Raw genomic sequence first — 19,531 nt, 5'->3', positions numbered from 1 at the left:
TTCGATTTTTATGACTCACCACGGTTCATTATTACCCCGCTGAGAGAGCTGCATCCTCTGTACACTCCGTCGCCTGGAGGGTTTATAATTAAATTTATCAATTAGCCTTTTTATGTTTCAGTAACTTCTGTGGACATTGCTTGTAAAATATTTCACGTATGTAAGATTTGAGGCTTTCACGGCGTTGACTATGAAGAAAGCAGTAAAACCTGCTTTTACCGGTTCTCACGGTCTCTTTGCTTGCAGATTCTTATATTTTTTCTTCTACCCTGAAGATGGAGGCGATACATTCCTCCGAAACGTCGGTTAACACCACATATACACGGTGCCAAATCCCAGAAGACTGCTTTCTATTTCACGTATGTCCGTCGTTTATTCATTCTAAGAGATGATCATTTTGCTTGTAACATTTAAGAGCTATTGGTACATACATGCGTCTAGATACATATTGTGACGTATAGATCCATTGCTAGGCAACGGATCGATATATATATATATATGCTCCCGCGGAGACAGATTCTTGTTAAGCAACCCGTTTCTAGGTAATGCCTACAACAATATGAGACAATAGTAGACGTACATTGCTAGGCAATGGATGTGTTTTCCGTGAGGTCAACCCCAAGGCTATTTAATAGTAAGTGATTTTTGCTTTAGGAGGAGTGGTTGGTGTAGTGTTGTCTGAGGTCGAGAGTGTCCAGTCGAATACTGTAATTTGTGAAATGTTGTAACAAGTTGTATGAAGGTCCAACAAATTCGATCATCAAACCCAAAACCCGTTTTATTGGTCACGCAAACCCCTAATATGTGACAATGTTATACTTGTGTTCTGTCTTCTGGCATATAACGCCATGTACTACTCTGAAAATTGACCAAAGTTTCGGAGGAACATGAGTATCTCTGCTTGCTGCCTGCTCCATGCTGGTTTATTGCTTGGCTTGTTCACTGAAGGCGGAGGCGATATTTTCCTCCGAAATTTTGACACATTTTCAACGGACTTCATTCATTCATCAGTAATCTGTCAGACGACAGGTCCACAGTCTCTTCCAAAACAGTTCCTCCACTTGATGCGATCTAGAGCTTTCTCCTTCAAATAAAAATATCCTCTTCTGTCCCCAAGGTCATCCAGCATCTTCTTACGTCTTCTTCCTCGTCTTCTGGATCTCGCATACATGGTATCTCTGTTTTTGGAAAGAGACTATCCAGGAAAAGTGATAATGTGGTAGTTTTTCCATTTGCTTTCCACATCGCAGTACAACAGCCGTTCAAACCACTCTGGTCACGCCTGTTGCTATACGAACTTGAACCATGTGGAGCATCATTTGCTCTGCGCTTCAAGTCGCTGCTGATGACGCTGCTTCCGGTTCAACGGACTACAGGATAATAAAATTAATAAAATAGATCTTTATCATAAACATCGCTGTGAGAACTTCAAATCCTAAATAATAATGAATGAATGAATGTATAAGGGGTTGGCCTTCTTTGCCCTTGCACCGCGACCACAGTGATCTGTTGTGCCTCCTCTTCAATCCTAAAGTAAATAATTTATTAACGTTTTCTAAATAAAGTGATAAGATGCATTTCGTGAATGGAAGAACTAAAAAAAAAAGCATAGCTGTACGGTCATGGGCGGGAAAGGCAAACTTAAGTCGAAGAATATTGTAGAAGTAAGGCGTGAAGATGTGGATTTGGATAAATTGTTTTAATGGTTGTATTTCTTGAACAGGTAATGAATTTTCGTAGCCCCTAAAAGTAAGGAATTTCTTCATTAGTCCGGTAACCACTACATTTAAGAGAGATTCTGAACCGTTAATTTAGGAATTATGGATACGAATATTCCTTCATCAGATCTTGTTTCCAGAAATACAAAACTTACTTTGCTTTCAAGCTACAACTAACAAACTAACAAGCAAACTAACTATGAAGTCGAGTCCTTATGGAGCCAACGATTCCTCAGACACTCAAGAATTTCCCAAACTGTTTTGGAATCCGAAGGTTCATTGCCGTTTTCACAAGATCTCATCCCTGGCTCATATCCTGAGTCTGAGCAGTGCATACTCCTATCCGGCTTCTCTAACATGAATTTTAATATTATCCTTCCATCTACGTCCAGCACTTCCTAGAGGTTTTTTCTTTAAGGTTCTCAACTAAAACCCTGTACGCACTCCTCTCCCTTGCTTGTTACATGACCTGCCCATCTCATGAAGATTCTAATTAGTCGTACATTTGAGCAAAGTATGAAGCTCCTCATTATGCAGTTTCCCCTGACTATTATCACTTCATCCCTCTTTGTTCCTGAAACTGCACTCATACCATGTTCCTTAATGTTCTTCCTTCAATGTGAGTAACACCCATACAAAACTACGGGCAAAATTATAGTTTCGCATGCTTTTAATCTTTACTCTTTTAGGCAGCAGACGAGAAGACAATAATTCCTGAATTGAACGGTAGCAAGAACCGCTGGAATTTCATCTGCTCTAACTTTCCTCATAAGTAAATATTTGATTGGATACTGTCGTTTCAAAGTGTTTGAACTTTGCCACATTTTGAAAATTTCTGTTAGCTATATTTTTTTATGATTTTGTCCTGCATTCTGGTGGACTCGATCTGTCGTATAGTTAACTCTTGACTGTTCGTGGATGGACGGACTCGGTGAAGGAATTGGCGGTTCAAGGAAGAAAAGGTAGTGAAGGTATAACTCCGCCAATCTTGAGCTCATCAGTAGATAGAGGTTAATGGTCAGCTTCACGCACTTCTCGCTTTAGCCCCGGGAAATAGCCCCTTATACCCACTGGATAGGAGGCTGGAAGGCCCCCAGAGCCACTCTGGAAGCTACTGAGAAGAAAAGAACCTTCTCTCTCTCGGAAATCGAATCCCTACCGTCCAGCCCCCATCCCGTCTCTACGCCGACTTTGCTATCTCGGCAGTTCAAGAAACAGATAATTCCAAAACATTTACCTGGTCACGGGAGCAGTTCCGCTTCCGTTTATTCGGCAGATAGTGGTTCGAATTTTACCGGGAACTGACTTCTGTAGCGGAGGAAGACGAGATAGGAAATATATCTTGTCTCTTTTAGCTCTCTGTTCGTAGAACACGAAGGTTCAAAGCAAGTAATATCAAAGTCCGCCACTGGGCACTATTCTACACCAGCCCTATTCACCTCTCTTCTTTACAACCATTTTACTCAACATTCATGTTCATTTTCTCTCAAACCTTTTTTTTTTTCGTCTTACAAATACTCCTTTCCAAGAGTATTCCCTATCAAAATTCTTTGTTTCTCTTGTTTCTTCCATTCCATCTAAATTCATAATTCGTTGTAAGTTAACGATTTAATGTTCCTTCTTTGAAAATGTTGTGATCAATAGAAAAATTCTTAATGCTCCAGTCAAGACCGTTAATGTGACCGTCCAGTTTATAAGCTGCATTTACGAAAAAGTTTCATAAATTTGAGGTTCTCAATGCGTTGACAAGGAAGATTAATTTCTTCTTGGATGTGACGCCATGTAATCTGGTATAAGTTAACTGCTATTTCGAGGAACGAACTGCCTCCATCTTCCAGGTTGAAAAGTAATGTAAGCGAGTAACCAGCAATTGCTTGTTTCACTGTTTACTCTGAAGATGGAGGCAGTATGTTCTTCCGATACATCGATCAATTCCTATCGGATTGCACAACGTTACGTCCCAGAAGATGGTAATGTTTCGTGAAGTTGAACATATTCATGCTTTGTCTGTTATGGATTGTATATTGAGTTCAGTGGGTTTAAATCCCGCAGGAACTTGTTTATTTTTTTAAATTTCTAGGTCAATTTGGCCTAGGGTAACCATGCCATGCCCTAATTATAGTACGAAAATCTACATTAACCTTGAAATTAAATATGAATTCCATACTTAGTTTTAATACTTTTCCATAGATGGCTCATGTATGGACTAACATAAACGTTGGTTCTAACGGTTTTCCATAGATGTCTCTACTGTGGAACCGTTGTAGAGATATAACATAGGATGATGCTCGTCGTTGCATGGACAATTTAGAATTATCATATCATGAAATAAGGTATGCCATGAAAGCGAATGGATATACCCTATCAAATGTATTGTAGTTGAGAAAAGCACGTTCACTGATTTTGCTAGAAATTTTGTTAGTGCTATACCTGTCTGTGATTACGTCATCGTGTCCCATCGGAACGACGGCCGACCGTTCTGGTTAGCTAGTCTAATTACACTGGAGGGATTGAAATAACTAATTACGTCTACTTCGCATGTTATCAAAGTTTCAGTTTTGTTCACGTGTTACGTATCAATGAACAGCATCATTTTGGTTTCTTTATTTGTATCTCACAATTTGAGGTCCGGTATACGTTGTCCAAAACATCTTCGAGGTTTCGTCAAGCCTCGATTAAGCAACCGTACTGAAGAAAAATCTCTGTGTTCAATAAAATCTCCGTTATGGCGGTATTGGATCAAATCTTACTTTAGAAATGGAATCTAGTAATATTTTAATGAACCGCCTCAGATCCAGACGTCCCGGGTTCGATTCCCGGCGGTGCCATATTTTCTGAGAAGTAGTGGGTCTGGGACGGGGTTCACTAATACTCTTCAGGATAACTGAGGAGCTATTTCAAGGAAATAACGGCTTCGGTCTTGAAAACTGAGATTAACGGCTGTGGGAATCCGTTGCGCTGACCACGCGACACCCTCTATCCGCTAAAGTTGGTACTAACTTCGCCGACAAGCGGCAGTCACTTGGTCGGTATAGTTTGCTTGCGGACTAAAAGCCCTGGAGTTTGTAATATTTTAATGACATCATAGTAATCTATATCGCTCTATGAACATGAAAGACACTCAAAGATGTTTCAGACAGGGAATAGGTCAGTCAGTAGGCCTTTACTGATTGGCTGTGTTGTGGTCGACCGGGATTTTATTTCCGGCGGAAGCAGAGGTTCTTTTCTTTGTCACCATCTTCAGACCGGCTCTGGATCTCATCCTGCTTCCTCTCAATTTAGTACTGGTTACTTTTTCTTATACGTAAATCGACCGGGCCAAGAACATGGCCATTCACCTTCATCTAACGCAGAAGTTTGAAATGAGTGTATGTATAGCTAGCCTCCACTCCCCGTGCGTCTTCATGGTGAGGCGACTAGTTAAAAACAGAAATATTTTTAATTTTACATCACCTAGGCTCTATGCTCCTGACCGGCCTACCGATCTTTCTGTCCAGTTCATTCATCAGTGGCAATACAGCCCTTTGTTGGGCCCTGGCCTCATCTTCAGTTTCGTAATCTTTTTTACACAGGAGGTAGGACTCCTTGGGTGAGTGATCAGCCCGTCGCAAGGCCTCTACCTAAACACAGGACAACACAAACACAGAATAATGGCAAAATGGCGCTCGGAACAGTAGATAACCATCTTTCATGTTCCATATTTTCACGTAATAGTGTGAATATAGACGGGATGTGGGTTGTTAACTGGATTTATTGAACAATTTAACACATATCTCGTGACTACACTTCACAAATCAGTCACACGCAGACCAGTGTTCTCAGTCTGTTACATTTTCCTCTAGCCGTTGCTTCGTAGCGGTTTTCAACGATTGACGTTCCCCTTCCTCCGCCTTCCCGAAATATTCGAGGACTCAGCTACCAGCTTCTCACAGCAACAACTCAGAACAACTGAACTGCAGCAGTCCTGTCTCACTCACTCACTCACTCACCCACTCCTCACTGACTAACTACAATAACTAGGGCCGCGCCATAGCTCAAGCGGTTAGTCGCTGGCTTCCCACCGCGGCGGCCCGGGTTCGATCCCGGGTCTGGTCAAGTTGGATTTGTGGTGGACAAAGTGGCGCTGGGGCAGGTTTTCTTCGAGTATTTCGAGTTTCCCCTGCCAATCTTCATTCCACCAATTGCTCTACAATCACCCTCACATATCATCTGGGGCTGGTACAATAGGCCAGAAGTGGCCGCAGTACAAGGGACTTAGTCCCACCCCACTAGCATTAAAAAACCTACAACAGCTAACTGGCCCTGCTTATATCTCCGCACGGACCTCGTAGAAAACAATGTTCCTTTGTTGCACTGCGACTGTTGCTGTGGAAACATGCTTTAATGCGAAGCCGTTCCTTAGCGACGGCTGTTTTATGGTTGTTTATTTCGCTGTCGTTGCCTACCAACATGCCACAGTATCTTCATACATCAAAATATCACAGTGCCATGAGATAAAAGTATATTTTCCTTGGGATTAATTAAATAAGCACCACGCCATGATGACGTATGGGGCAGTGGAGATATAACTCCACCATTTTTAACTTCGACAGTCGATGGAGGTGAGATACACGGAGTCAGTCAAAAGAGACGGGTTACACCATGAAGAAATAAGGAAGACGATCAGTTAAAGCATCAAGATGTAGACAAAGCAATAGGACAGAATTTGTAGACTCAGGAATGGGTAAACAGATTCCTGAAGCTTGGAACTCGCCTTAAAACTTCGAACACGTGTGGAGGAATTTCGAGAGGAAATCTGTTACTTCCTGTTCCAGAAGCTGGGGCGATTGCAGATGCGTGCTCATGTTCTACCGCGTCATTTTTGCGTAATATTTGAAAGAACTAAATTTGTAAATAACAATTAGATTGTCGTTTTTTATTTTATGGCACTTTTTACAGTAATAGGTAATTACCAATATCTCGGAGGAAATTGCTGCTTCCATCTTCAGAACAGATGTTCTTCCTGAACGATGGTGATGACCAACCAGTCCAGTTAACTAACTAACTCCGTAGAGAAGAGTCCTTGAGAAGCAGTTCAGTTAGTCAAGAAATTTCTCGTATCTTATTGAAGACGAAGATCTGCTCTCGTTTAAGTAACTCTCTGCCAGGATTCTTTATCTTGATCCAAATGAGTCCAGTTCTCAAATTTGCATTATATTTCTTTAAGACCCATTTTAATATTATCATTCCATATACGCCTAGTTCTTCCATCCACTCTCGTTCCTTTAAATCTTCCAAATAAAACTTTGTATGGGTTTATCTTCCGTACATTCTACATGTGCCGCCCATCTCATTTTCTCTTATTTGTTCGTCATGATAACATGAGGCGGGGTGTAGAAATTATGAAGAAAATTTAAGTCCTGTGGACCATCTGCTTGTTACCTGCTTCATGCTGGTTTGTTGCTTAACTTACTCTTCAACCCTAATGGTGCAGTCGACGCGTTACTCCGAAACGTCGGCCGACTCTCAAGGGACTATACGGTGTTAATCCCAGAAGACATAACTCTTAATAACGACCCGTGCGAAAACCTGAGAACTTTCACAGAAATTATGAAGCTTCTCATTATGAAAATCTTTCCTCCATCTTACGTAATATCATAGAAATCCAGATTATATTTTGTTACCGCGGTGTGGAAGTCTCAATAACGGCATTGTTTTGTCACAAGCTGAGACACTTACACTTTATATGATGACTGTTTTAGATCCTCCCATCACTTAACCTCAGGGTTGGATCATGCAGTCGCTTAGCTTATGGTTTGCTGTGATAGGAAGATGTTCGTTCTCTCTCAGACATTCCTCTGCAAAAGTCGTAAAAATCCCTTCCTGCCAACATGATGCCATAGTTGGGTACAAAAGGTATTACCTCCCCACCCCCCTGCCTAAAGCAGCTTCGGCAGTGAAAATGGTCAAATTACCACAGTATGCTTGTTCTGTGCATGGAAGACCAGCCGCCATTACTGGTCTCTTGGCGGGGAGTGGGGTTTCAGTGGCGGAATTAAATGCTCTTTCCGTTATTTAATTACGATTTTCAGTTTTATGGGTTATATACTATATATTTGAAGATCTATAAATAGTTATACATGTCATGTGATCTCTGCGTTTTCTCTTATCTGATAAAAACTGTAACGGATTAGACACTCCGTCCTCTTCCTACAAAATTGTGAATCCTTTAGAAATGTTAGAAGATTTCTTAAGCTGGGAATCGACCCACAGCTGTAGCGCTGTAATTACATGTTGTCCCGAATTGTGTGAATAAGATGTCAATAAATCCAAACCCCGTCTACAGTCACCCTTACACGTGACAATATTATCTTGTATACAGTTAATATAAGAATGAATTAAATACCATTATAAAATGTGAATAAGGGAAGTTTTGCTTGCTGCCTTCTTCACGCTGGTTTCTTGATTAGCTTATCCTTTCACCCTGAAGATGGCGGAAGTTTGTTCCTCCGAAACGTCAGTTCAACGGTCTACACGGCGTTATATCCCAGAAGACAGAATTCCATCATATCTGTTGTTCAGAAATAAAGCATTTCTACTGTTCTTTCACTGACGTTTCTCAGCCGTCAAAGTATGCCAGTGGGTTAAAAAGAAAAGAGAGCATGTTCACTTTGCTTTCAGTTACGTCTTCGACTTATTTTCAGAATAAATGGCAGGCATTATTCTGTTGAGTGCCCTCTTTAGGTGAAAGTGTCATTCACCTAGCAAGAGCGGGCCCCACGTTATAAATAGACCTACAATGACGCAATCTTCAAATGAGTGGAAACGGTAGGAACTGCTACTGGGGAGGTATCCGGTTCGAACTTCGGTCGGTACACCGGCTATTTTAAACGACGTTTTTCGTGGTTTTACTCAGTCCGTCGTCCTTCCCATCCATCCATCATACTAATATTAATATTATATTTTCATTCACGATTTTCCTTCTTCTATTCAGTTTTATTACTAAAATTTTGTATGCATTTCTGTTCTCTCTTTTGTGTGCATAAGTAATATGAAGGTTGCTTATTTGCTTTTAACCTACTCCTGTTACTTTTCTTATGCAATATTCTTGTCCTTGTAACTACCGTATTTACGCATGTATAAGCCGCGTGCGTGTATAGGCCGCAGCACAATTTTCAGACAGAAATTATAGAAAAAATAATTTTTTTGGAATATTATTTCAGGAGTAGAACACCCTGTATAACTAATTATGAATATAATTTTTTTAAATGAAGTGTGATTCCGAATATTTCGAATATAAGCCGCACCCCAGTTTTCCTCTTGAATTTTTGGCAAAAAATGTGCGGCCTATACATGCGTAAATACGGTATATGTCAGTAGCTCCTGCTCCCCCTAACAAATTTTAAGGGATTGAAGGTTTTGAATAAGGGGTGGACCTTCTTGGCACTTGCACCACGACCACAGTGATCTGTTGTGCCTCGTTGACGGTTTTAATTAATTCCTTGTGAACAATGTGCGGGTGGGAGCCATCTTGATATTTATCAATTCCATGCTATCGGAAACATCAATATGGCAGCTGTGCGAACTTCTGAAATTTGAACGACACTAGCGCCATTTAATATTAAGATCGCAGTATCCTCAGATGTGATGGATCTTCGAATAGTATGCAGCCAATATTAACATCGCTCTATCGTAAAAATATGCTATTAACATGGCGGCTAGGCGATATCTGTATTTAAGTTGCATAAAAAAGTAAAATTATCCCTGTAACAGAAGGTGGAGGACCATAAGGTTCTGAAAAGTTGAGGCTCCAGTATTTTCTAGACTTTATGTAATTAATTTATAGTTGAAGCTAGGTTGTGGAATTTAATACGGAAATTCCTAAAAACTATGCGTGGAATATTTTTATGTTAAAATTACAAAAATGAAGGCGGCGCGAAACTTTGAGATTATATCCGTCAGTCGGTTAGTGGGAACGTGTATGGGCTTCACGTGATTAATTAATTTTTAGTTAATAATTTATATACAATTTTTATGCGTATGAAAACACTATAAGGAATAAATTTCCATCATTTATTTCTGTAAGTTCTTGTTGATACATCAATAAATTATTTATTGACTTTATTTTAGGTGCAGAGTCAGGCGCACATCCCTGAATGAGGCAGAGAGATGAGCGTGAACGGTGAGTAAATTAAAATTACAAAGAAAGGACAGTGGATTATTTTAAGGTAGTAACTTTTGCAGTTTTCTCCTTTAGTGAATTTCTTATATCTTAATGATACTTCCTGCAAAGTATACTTTATTTTACCCTTATAATAGTGTATCCCTTTCAACTGAGTCTCACTATAAATGAAAATTACGATTATCTAATGTGCAGATATAAGATATTATCTTGAATATGCTACATAGTTGGTTTGAGCTCCGATAGAGTCCGCCACTGTGTCTTTCTTCCTCTCCAGCAAGTTGAACAAGTTGAAGGTTCCGAGGGTGCGGAATTTGTTCTTCATCCTTTTTTATGCCTCTTTCTTCTGCTTCTATTACTGTAACATAAAATTTTTCCCCCACTCCTTCCTGTTCTTGACTCACAAGTTAAGAGAAAGGTATGGAGAAAAAAATCCTTTGTATGGAGGAGTTATAGAAAATCATTTGAGTGTGGCTAAAACACAATTCTCGGATCAAATGAACGTGACCATGAAATGACGTAATAGATTTGGCACATTTTCACATTTCGTTCCGTGTAAAGGGAAGTGTGGGGCGGAATCCGTTGGAAGCATTATTTGCATCAGCTGTGACGTCACAAGAGAAGAAAGATGGCGACCGTTGCAACAAACTGATTGCACTCAGGAAATACTTCTTATCGAAGAGTCCAGTTGTTTATATTCTTATTACATGTCGAGTCCTAAAGAGATTTCTCTGCACAGACACCTATAATGGTCTTACTTCATAGATGTGCATACATCTCTTTCATCTGTCTTTTGAAGAACTACAGAGCAATTGAAGCTTACTTAAAGTCACAGCTCCTACTTTTCTCTCTGTGGCTGCAGAGCCCTTTAGACCTTAACCGCGTTTTCATTTTCTTAATCGTATAGAGTCTGTAGGACTCCTTGGACGGGGGATCAGCTTGTCGCAAGGCTGCTACGTACACACAGAACAACACACACACACCGACACCCATACCTCGAGTGGGATTCCAACGCACGACCCCAGTGTTCGAGCGGGCGAAGAAGTACATGGAGGAGTTATAGAAAATCATTTGAGTGTAGCTAAAACACAATTCTCGGATCAAATAAACGTGACCATAAAATGACGTAATAGATTTGGCACATCTTCACATTTCGTTGCGTGTACACTAGATCACGTGGCCTCTGTGTTCAGCTCACAGTTCGAACTCTTCATCGGATATTATTGAAAAGTTATCAGATCGAGAAAATGAAATAGAAGGATTATGTGACAGAAATGACAGAAAGGCGAAATGCATCATACGATGTTTCAGAAGCAGATTGAAGGATAATAATAAAAAGGATCTTTGAAATGTAGTTGATGTGAACTGGATTCATCTGGCTCAGGATAGGGAGCATTTACAAACTCTTTTGAAATCGGTATTCAACCTTCGCTTTTTATAAACTGCAGGGAATTTTTTAATACCTGGGCGACATTTTTCTGCTCTTGAAGGTCTCTGCTTCATGATATTTCCTTCCTCACAACGAAACAAGATAGCCTTATGACATTACCATGCTGTGTATGTGTGTGTGTGTTTTGTCTCTGCCCCCGCCCCCCCATCCATTGATCGGCCAAGTTGAATGATTTTTTCGAAGCACTGTACGAATATTGTGCCATCTCAGGATATTCCATTACCGGACATTTCACTTTCCTACGGCCATCTTGTCTCGTGATCTCGTGGTGAATGTTCACTACAAACGTAAATATTTTCTCAACTGCCGTACAAGAAGGAAGTTGGTCTAGAAGTACATGTTGCTCTCTCGTCGCCAGATGGCTGGGCTGAAACTGTGGCACAGTTCAGATAAGTTTTGGGAACGACAGTAAGGTAAAATTAAAACCATCTCTGTAACAGGCCGTGGAGGCCCTTCGATTTGTGAGATATCGAGGCTCTCATATTTTCTAGGCGATCGGTTCACAGATGGCGGTAAGGTTGTCAGTCGTATGCGCCGGCCGCCCTTTACCCCCAGGAAGATTCCTGGTACTCATTTCTATTAGAGGCTGAGTCGACCCCAGGGCCACAGTGCTGCTGGAAGGATTAGGTCACTAGAAAAATCCAATGACTTCCTCGGGGATGGAACCCGCGACCTTCCGGCTTGTATAGTGCCTCAACCAACTAGGCTACAGCTTGCCCCTGGGGACGACAGTAGCAAATCAAAATTTGATTCAGGAGGAAATTAAGAGGAAACTGAATTCGGCTAATGCTTGCTGCCTTTCAGTCCAGAACCTTTCATCTACTCGTCTGCTGTCCAAAATATAAAAATAATGATTTAGCCTGTGGTTCTATATGGGTATGATACTTGGTCTCTGACATTAAGGAAGGAACGCTGTACTGAAGAGAATATTCGGACCGAAGAGGGATGAAGTGACAGGAGGTTGGAGAAAACTGCATAATGAGGAGCTTCATAATTTTACTCATCTCCACATATAATTACGAGTAGAATGATCAGGTCAATGATCATGAGATGGGTAGGGCATGTGGCATTGGTGGAAAGTCAGAAGGATATAGACCACTAGGAAGAACTAGACGTAGATGGAGGATAATATTAAAAGGATCTTAGAGAAATACGGTGTGATGGTGTGGACTGGACTGATCTGACTCAGGATAGGGACCAGTGGAGAGCTCTTGTGAACACGGTAATAAACTTTGGGTTCCACAAAATGTTGGAAAATTCTTGAGTAGCTGCACAACTGGCGGTTTCTCAAGAAGGTCTCAGCTCCATGGAGTTAGTTAATTAGTTGGTCATGCAAGAACACAGATGCAAGAACGACAGAGTGTCGTCATTTGTGATCGATAGGAAATAGGTTATTTAAGTGAAGAAGAGGTAGATAAGGAATATTTCTAGGAAGCATAAGTTTTGTATATTCTAATTTTTATGTTATTTGACAACAGACGAGAAGACAAAAGGTTCTGGACTGAATGGTAGTAAGCAATACCCGAGTTCAATCACCTCCTAATTTCCTCCTGAATCAGGTTTCGATCTGTTATCCTTGTTCCCATATATCTTAATTCTGCCACATTTTCAAAACATCTGTTTCCTATCTTTATGTCATGATTTTGCCCTACATTTTGGTGACGAGACAGCAACATATACTTAGTTTTTTCTAGACCAACCTCTTTACTTGAGTCAATTAAAGTTTGTGTGTTTTTCTTTATGATATCTCCATTATCACCCAGTAGATTCACATCATCGGATAGGGTCTTAGTCCCACCCCACTAGCAATAAAAGAAAAAAGTTAATAAAGCTCAGTTTAAGCCCCACATCATGTGTGGATTGTAATTAATTTGTACCAGAATTAAACTCAACGACGTTTAGACGCCGGTTATGAAAATTTAATTAAGTTTCTTTTAGCAGTTTCGGGGTTGGTATTATCATAACATGACCGGATCGCGTGTCCATAAGTATATTCAAGGTAAATGCCGATATTAATATTCGTACAGAAACGGAAAATGCTGTTCCTGTCTGAGCTACTCTGTAGATGCAGAGATTCTGAAATTGCCCTCGTGTCACGGACAGTAGCGAGTCACGACTCGATTCCTATCTCTCAAATGTGTTTTCCATGTCCATATAACAGCCCTTGCGTTGAAGTCTCCGACGAGAATGTTGGAAAATTCCACTGTCTTTTGTTACGAGTTTAATGATAATGACGTGTTACACAAGGAATTGATAAAATATTCAAAATTTCTCTCTAATTTAAATTAATCTTGTTTTAATCTTAATTAGACCGCCTATGTGGTATAGTGGTCAGAGTTCCTGGCTACAGATCCAGAGGTTCCTGGTTCGGTCTCCGGAGCTACAAAATTTTCTGAGAAGTAGTGAGTTTGGAACAGTGTCCAATAAGCCTCGTGAGGATAATTGAAGAGCTATTTCAAGGAAATAGCGGCTCCGGTCTAGAAAACCAAGATTAACGCCGTGGGGATCCGTTGCCCTGACCACGCGAAACTCTCTATCCGCTAAAGTTGGCACTAACTTCGCCGACAAGAGGCGGTCTCTTGATCGGTATAGTTCGCTTGCGGACTACAGACCACGGAGTTTTGTTTTAATCTTAATTATCTTATTATCATTCCCGTTTTTACCAGTGTTAGTAGTAGTTAGTTAAATCAGAGTACACGTTTTATTTTTTAGCCAGGATTTCCGATTTGTTGACAGTAAACTTAGAGATTTATAATTTATAGGTTTTTAACGACACTCTTTAAACTACTCAGGCCATATAACGGCAAATGAGATGGAATGGTTAAACCCTATAAGCGATTACTAGATATGGGTTTGAAAGATGGAGGTCATAGTATAATCCTAGCGTCTGCATGGAGATAATCGAGAAAACCACGGGCACTCTGAATCAGTTTAGCTATGACTTCCGGCTGAGATGTGAACCAGGTGCCTTTTGGAGCAACATCCTGCCTTCCTTTCTATTTGTTTATCCAGAGTACCGAAACAGTTTCTTCCTCCGAAATATTGGTAGTGTTTGCTTGTTTGGCTTACTCTCCTACCCTGAAGATGGAGCCGGTAGTTTCCCCGAAACTTGTACTTCTAACAGACTGCACCGCTACAGAGCCCAGAAATTAGTAATCTTCAGGACTATATCGGCATGTGAGGCAGTATGTTCGTTTGAAAAGTTGATACCTAGCTACCAGACTACACGGTGTCATAGACCAGAATAGAACATCCAATCTCAAATCGTATCTGTGGCTATTCCAAGTTAATGACATTCTGTCTGAATTAGATATTTGCAATACTGTTTTTATTTTGTAGTAAAAGTAAATAAGTGAAAGTATCCTTGTAACAGGCCGTGGAGGCCCAGAGGGTTGTGAGACGCCGAGGCTCCCACATTTTCTAGACAATCGGCTCATTGATGGCGGCAAGGTTATCAGCCCTGCGCGCCGGACGCCCTTTACCCCGAAGAACATTCCAAGAATATTCCTGGTACTCATTTCTGTTAGAGGCTGAGTCGACCCCAGGGTCATAGTGCGGCTGGAAGGATTAGGTCAATTGAAAAGAAATCCAGTTACCTCTTCGGGATTTGAATCCGCGACCTTCCGGCTTGTAGCATAGTGCCTCACCCAATTACGCTAACGCGTGGTACATCTATTAAATACGTATATTCAGTCAGTGTGAATAATTGGTAGGTATTTAATAAGTTTTTATTTATGTGATTTCTCCCTTCGAGTGCAAAGAGCCCCATCAGATCCTGAGTATAAGTAATTATCTACCTGTGCCTTAAACTAATTAGTCTGGAAATATAAATTAGGTACATGCATAGAATACCAAACATTGCTTCAAGATAACCGATTATTCTAAAGGTAAATCTAATCCTGTAACATGCCATGGAGGCCCATGTTGTTGTGAGACGTTGAGGCTCCCACATATTTCTAGACAATAGGCTCATAGATGGCGGCGAGGTTGTCAGCCTTACGCGACTTCCGAAATTTTATTCCTTTCTTCTGCAAGAGGCTGAGTCGTAGAAATATATATATATGTGTTTATAAATTTATAATTCATATGGAAGCTTGGGTAGTTGAAAGGCACCTATTGGAAGTATGGGTCATAACACGTGTGTAATGTGCTTTCTCTGCCCAATTAACGAAAAAACAAATTATTGCTCAAACATCCTTAGAGCTTGTTAAAATGATGCCATTGGCAGTTGATGGTAGACTGATTCCAATAATTGTAACGTGCTGATGCATAAACCTGCTCTATTTATTATGTATAGGCCTTGCATACACGTGTCAACAGATCCCTAACACTTCGCGTCTCATGCCCCGGAATGCTGTGTACAGTATAAGCTGTATATTGTTAACATTTATGTGCTACTTCAAAGCAGTAGAGGTCATCACATGTAGAACTACGTGTTACTGAATCCGGAGATGTATTCACATGCTTGCAATCGATCACCACTGGTTAGCTAAGTAATGTCAATGTCGTTATATTATATTTCTCTAATATAATTATAATATTATCCTCTCATCGACGCCTATTACTGCGAAATTATTTCTTCCCTTCGGATTTCCAACTAAAATTTTATACCCACTTCTTATCTCTCTCAGTAGAATTACATGCATGACCACACTAGCAATACGTGGCAAAATGTAGATGTTACAAGCTTGACAACATGTAACGTAGCTTACATGCAATTTATAATATATAGATAAAAATATAAAAAAAAAATCTCTGTTGTTAATTAATTAAATATTAAACCGTGGAGATATAAGGGGGAGTGGAGATATAGTTCCAACTTTGTTGGTCTCGACACTACATGGAGTTGAGTGATCATCTTCACGCTCCAGCCGCTTTATCCTGGGTGAAGGAACCTCCGTTACCCATCGGATAGGAGGCTGGGTTTGACCTTCGGGAGACTGTGGAGTGAGTAGATACAAATATCTTCTCCCTGCCGAGAAACCTAACTCCGCCCCCCCGGTCGGTCCATAGCTCGTCACTATACCGACTGAGCTCTTTCGTCTCCGTTTATAATCTTATAATTAAAAGGAATAAGAGCCGGGGTAGCGTAGTCGGTGTAGCGACTGGTTACGGGCTCGCCTAGTGAGGGGTCGGAGTTCGAGTGCCGAATCTTGAAATTCTCTTTTCCACGTCGCCCAGACCGGCTCTTGGATCCACCAACCTCCTATCTAATGAGTACCGGGAGATCTTCCCGGAGGGTAAAGCGGCCTGGGCGTGAAACTGACGACTACTCTCCAGCTAGTACCGAGGTCAAGAAAATGTGGATCTATACACCCACTCCCCCATACTCATTCACGGCCTAGTGCTTAATTAATTAAACATACGGAAAACTTTACATTTTACCTTTGCCTTATATACGAAAGGAATTTTGAAAATGTGTCTATTATTTTCTTAATGCTCTTTTATACGCAAATTACAGCAATAAAATTAGTGGACCGTGGTGCAATGACATAAGCAAATAGATATAAAAACACAGACTCCGTGACCTGTAGTCCGCAAGGGAACTATACCGACCGAGAGACCGCCGCTTCTCGGCGAAGTTTAGTGCCAACAATTGGGGATAGAGTGTGTCACGTGGAGAGCGCAACGAATCCTCACTGCCGTTAATCTCGGTTTTCTAGACGGAGCCTCTCTTTCCTTGAAATAGTTCCTCAATTATCATCACGAGGCTGAATGGGCCCTATTTCAGACCCACCACTTCTCAGAAAACCTGGTAGCGCTGGGAATCGAACCCAGGAACTCTGAACCTGTAGGCAGGATCTCTGATCACTAGACAACATAAGCCTAGCGTATTTTGATTCGCTTCGAAGGTCATTATGCTTTAACACCTAAATGAGTTTTTACATGTATACAGTTCAGACTTGTGACCGATTTTGATTAAATTTTAGTAGAATAGATTTTTTAATCTCGTGCGATCTTCCTCCTAACTGGATAACGTCCGCTCAACTCAGATCTCATTGGGTACACCAACAATGAAAACAGGCGAGGCGCTCGATTTTACTGTCACTGTAATGACATATTCGTCCCCTCCTTTAATAGTTTGTATGACAATTAATTCAGTCATGAATGGTGTGTGTTCCAGACACACGGTGCCCCGGAAGGAAGACCAATATTCTGAGAGGTCACAGTATCTGCTATTCAAGCAAAACATTATCTATTTATACTCGTATGTGTCCTATTCCGAACGGTTTCCGAGATAATTATTTCATTATACAGCATAATGTACAGAGGAGCAACATGTCGTGTCCTCACACGAGTTGCAAGGTGTACTGATGTTGACGGTGGAATTTTCGAAAATGTATTATACTAGGTAAACTGTACCAACTTTATCACTTGAACAATAAATACCGGTATTAGAAACAGTAAGTAATATCTCTTTCTTATCAACAAATTTGAAACAGTACAGTGAAATAGCTCTATCTCGGAAACCATCCGGAGTAGGGCACATGTACATATACACATTTTTGCTTAGAATGACCGATACTAAGGCCTCTCAGAATACTGACCTTTCCTCCCGGGACATTATGTATAGTTAAAACAGGTATTCATAGATTGCTCCAAAATGAAACTAAATTTAGAAAAATACTTACTTACTTACTTACTTACTTACTTACTTAGTGTCCGGGCCATAGATCAAGCGGTTAGTCGCTGGCTTCCCATCGCAGCAGCCAGGGTTCGATCCCGGGTCTATTATACTGGGATTTGTGGTGAACAAAGTGGAACTGAGGCAGGTTTTCTCCGAGTACTTCGGTTTCGCCTGCCAATCTTCATTCCACCAATTGCTCCACAATCACCCTCACCTATCATCTGGGGCTGGTACAATAGGCCAGAAGTGGCCGCAGTGCAAGGGACTCGGTCCCACCCCACTAACAATAAAAAAAAGGATACTTATTTACTTGAATGTATGTATGAAGGGTAGGCCTTCTCGGCCCTTGCACCGCGACCTACAGTGGTCTATTGTGCTTTACTTACTTACTTACTTACTTACTGACTTACTCAAGGAGCTGAGCTATTCTTGATCAATCGCCAATTTTGCAGCTACTCAAGAATTTCCCTGCATTTTTAAACCCGAAGATTCATTACCTTTATCACAAGAGCCCTCCACTGCTCCCTATCCTGAGCCAGATCAATCCAATCCATATCATCCCATCATATCACCCTAAGATCCATTTTAATATTGTCCACCCACCTACGCCATGGTCTTCCCAGTGGCATTTTTTCTTCTGGCTTTCCCACGAATATCCTATATGCATTCCTCTTCTCCCCATTCGTGCTACATGCCCTGCCCACCTCATCCTCCTTGACTTGATCATTCAAATTATGCTTGGAGAAAAATTTAAAAAGATGAAATGCAAACTTGAATCCAGTTGTGAAGAGGGTGCAGGAAATCTCATGTTCATTCCTTTATGGTTTATTTAACGACAGTCAGTAGCTCGCTCTATATTGTCGAATGAATAGTGGACGTGAATTGGAAGGGATGTGGAAGGAGAATTTTGGTCTAGTTTGAGGATCTATCTCGGCATTTCCTATGGACTGAGTAAGAGCAAGAAAAACAGAAATTAGCGAAAGATCGCTATATTTATTTTATTTAAGAAAGCTTTATAAACTCTTGCCCTTAATTAGGTAATTATAATTGATGCATTGGATGGAAATCGGAATTAAACGACATTTTCCTGGAGAGCCTGGAGAAAACCATAAAACCAAGCCCACCAAGGACACTCAGAGTTTCGGGAGAATCAGTCAGTTCAGAATTAAAAGAGGCCACCATGACAAAAATTTCTTCCATATCTCTTGGTAAAGATGACTGACCATCAGAGTAAAAATATCTCGTTTCCGTTACTGCGGGAAGTTCCCCGTAATTGTATCGAACTCACTAAAAAAAATGTTTGAAATAGACGCGCATCAAAATATGACGCAAATATTTTTGTTTAGAAATCCGTATACTGAACCTAAAAAACTTTCATGCTGTTAGACAAATATGTACGGACATCCGTGCCAAAAGGCGCTGCTTTTCTTACTTCCTTCTAAAAGACTCCGTGATTTTAGTCCACAAGCGACCTATACCAACCTAGCGACCGCCGCTTGTCCGCGAAATTAGTGCCAACTCTTTCAGATAGAGGGTGTAACGTGGTCAGCGCAACGGATCCCCACGTCCCTTAA

General features: G+C 40.8%; 2 protein-coding genes across 3 annotated transcripts in view; one reads left to right on the top strand and one right to left on the bottom strand.

The window, feature by feature from the left end:
- Positions 1-19,531, top strand: part of LOC111867280 (protein abrupt) — a 460,728-nt gene that overhangs the window by 287,771 nt on the left and 153,426 nt on the right. Inside the window, exon 4 of the mRNA XM_033752658.1 lies at positions 9,828-9,879. The gene's annotated coding sequence lies outside the window, so the exon portion shown is untranslated. The remainder of the gene's footprint in view (positions 1-9,827; positions 9,880-19,531) is intronic.
- Positions 1-19,531, bottom strand: part of LOC111867257 (voltage-dependent L-type calcium channel subunit beta-1) — a 368,762-nt gene that overhangs the window by 279,458 nt on the left and 69,773 nt on the right. The gene's annotated exons all lie outside the window — the stretch shown is intronic.

Source organism: Cryptotermes secundus, unplaced genomic scaffold (assembly GCF_002891405.2).
Source record: "Cryptotermes secundus unplaced genomic scaffold, Csec_1.0 scaffold373, whole genome shotgun sequence".
In the NCBI taxonomy this organism is placed as follows: domain Eukaryota; kingdom Metazoa; phylum Arthropoda; class Insecta; order Blattodea; family Kalotermitidae; genus Cryptotermes; species Cryptotermes secundus.
The sequence above is the reverse complement of the archived record's forward strand: the minus strand, read 5'-3'. Positions and strand labels throughout refer to the sequence as shown.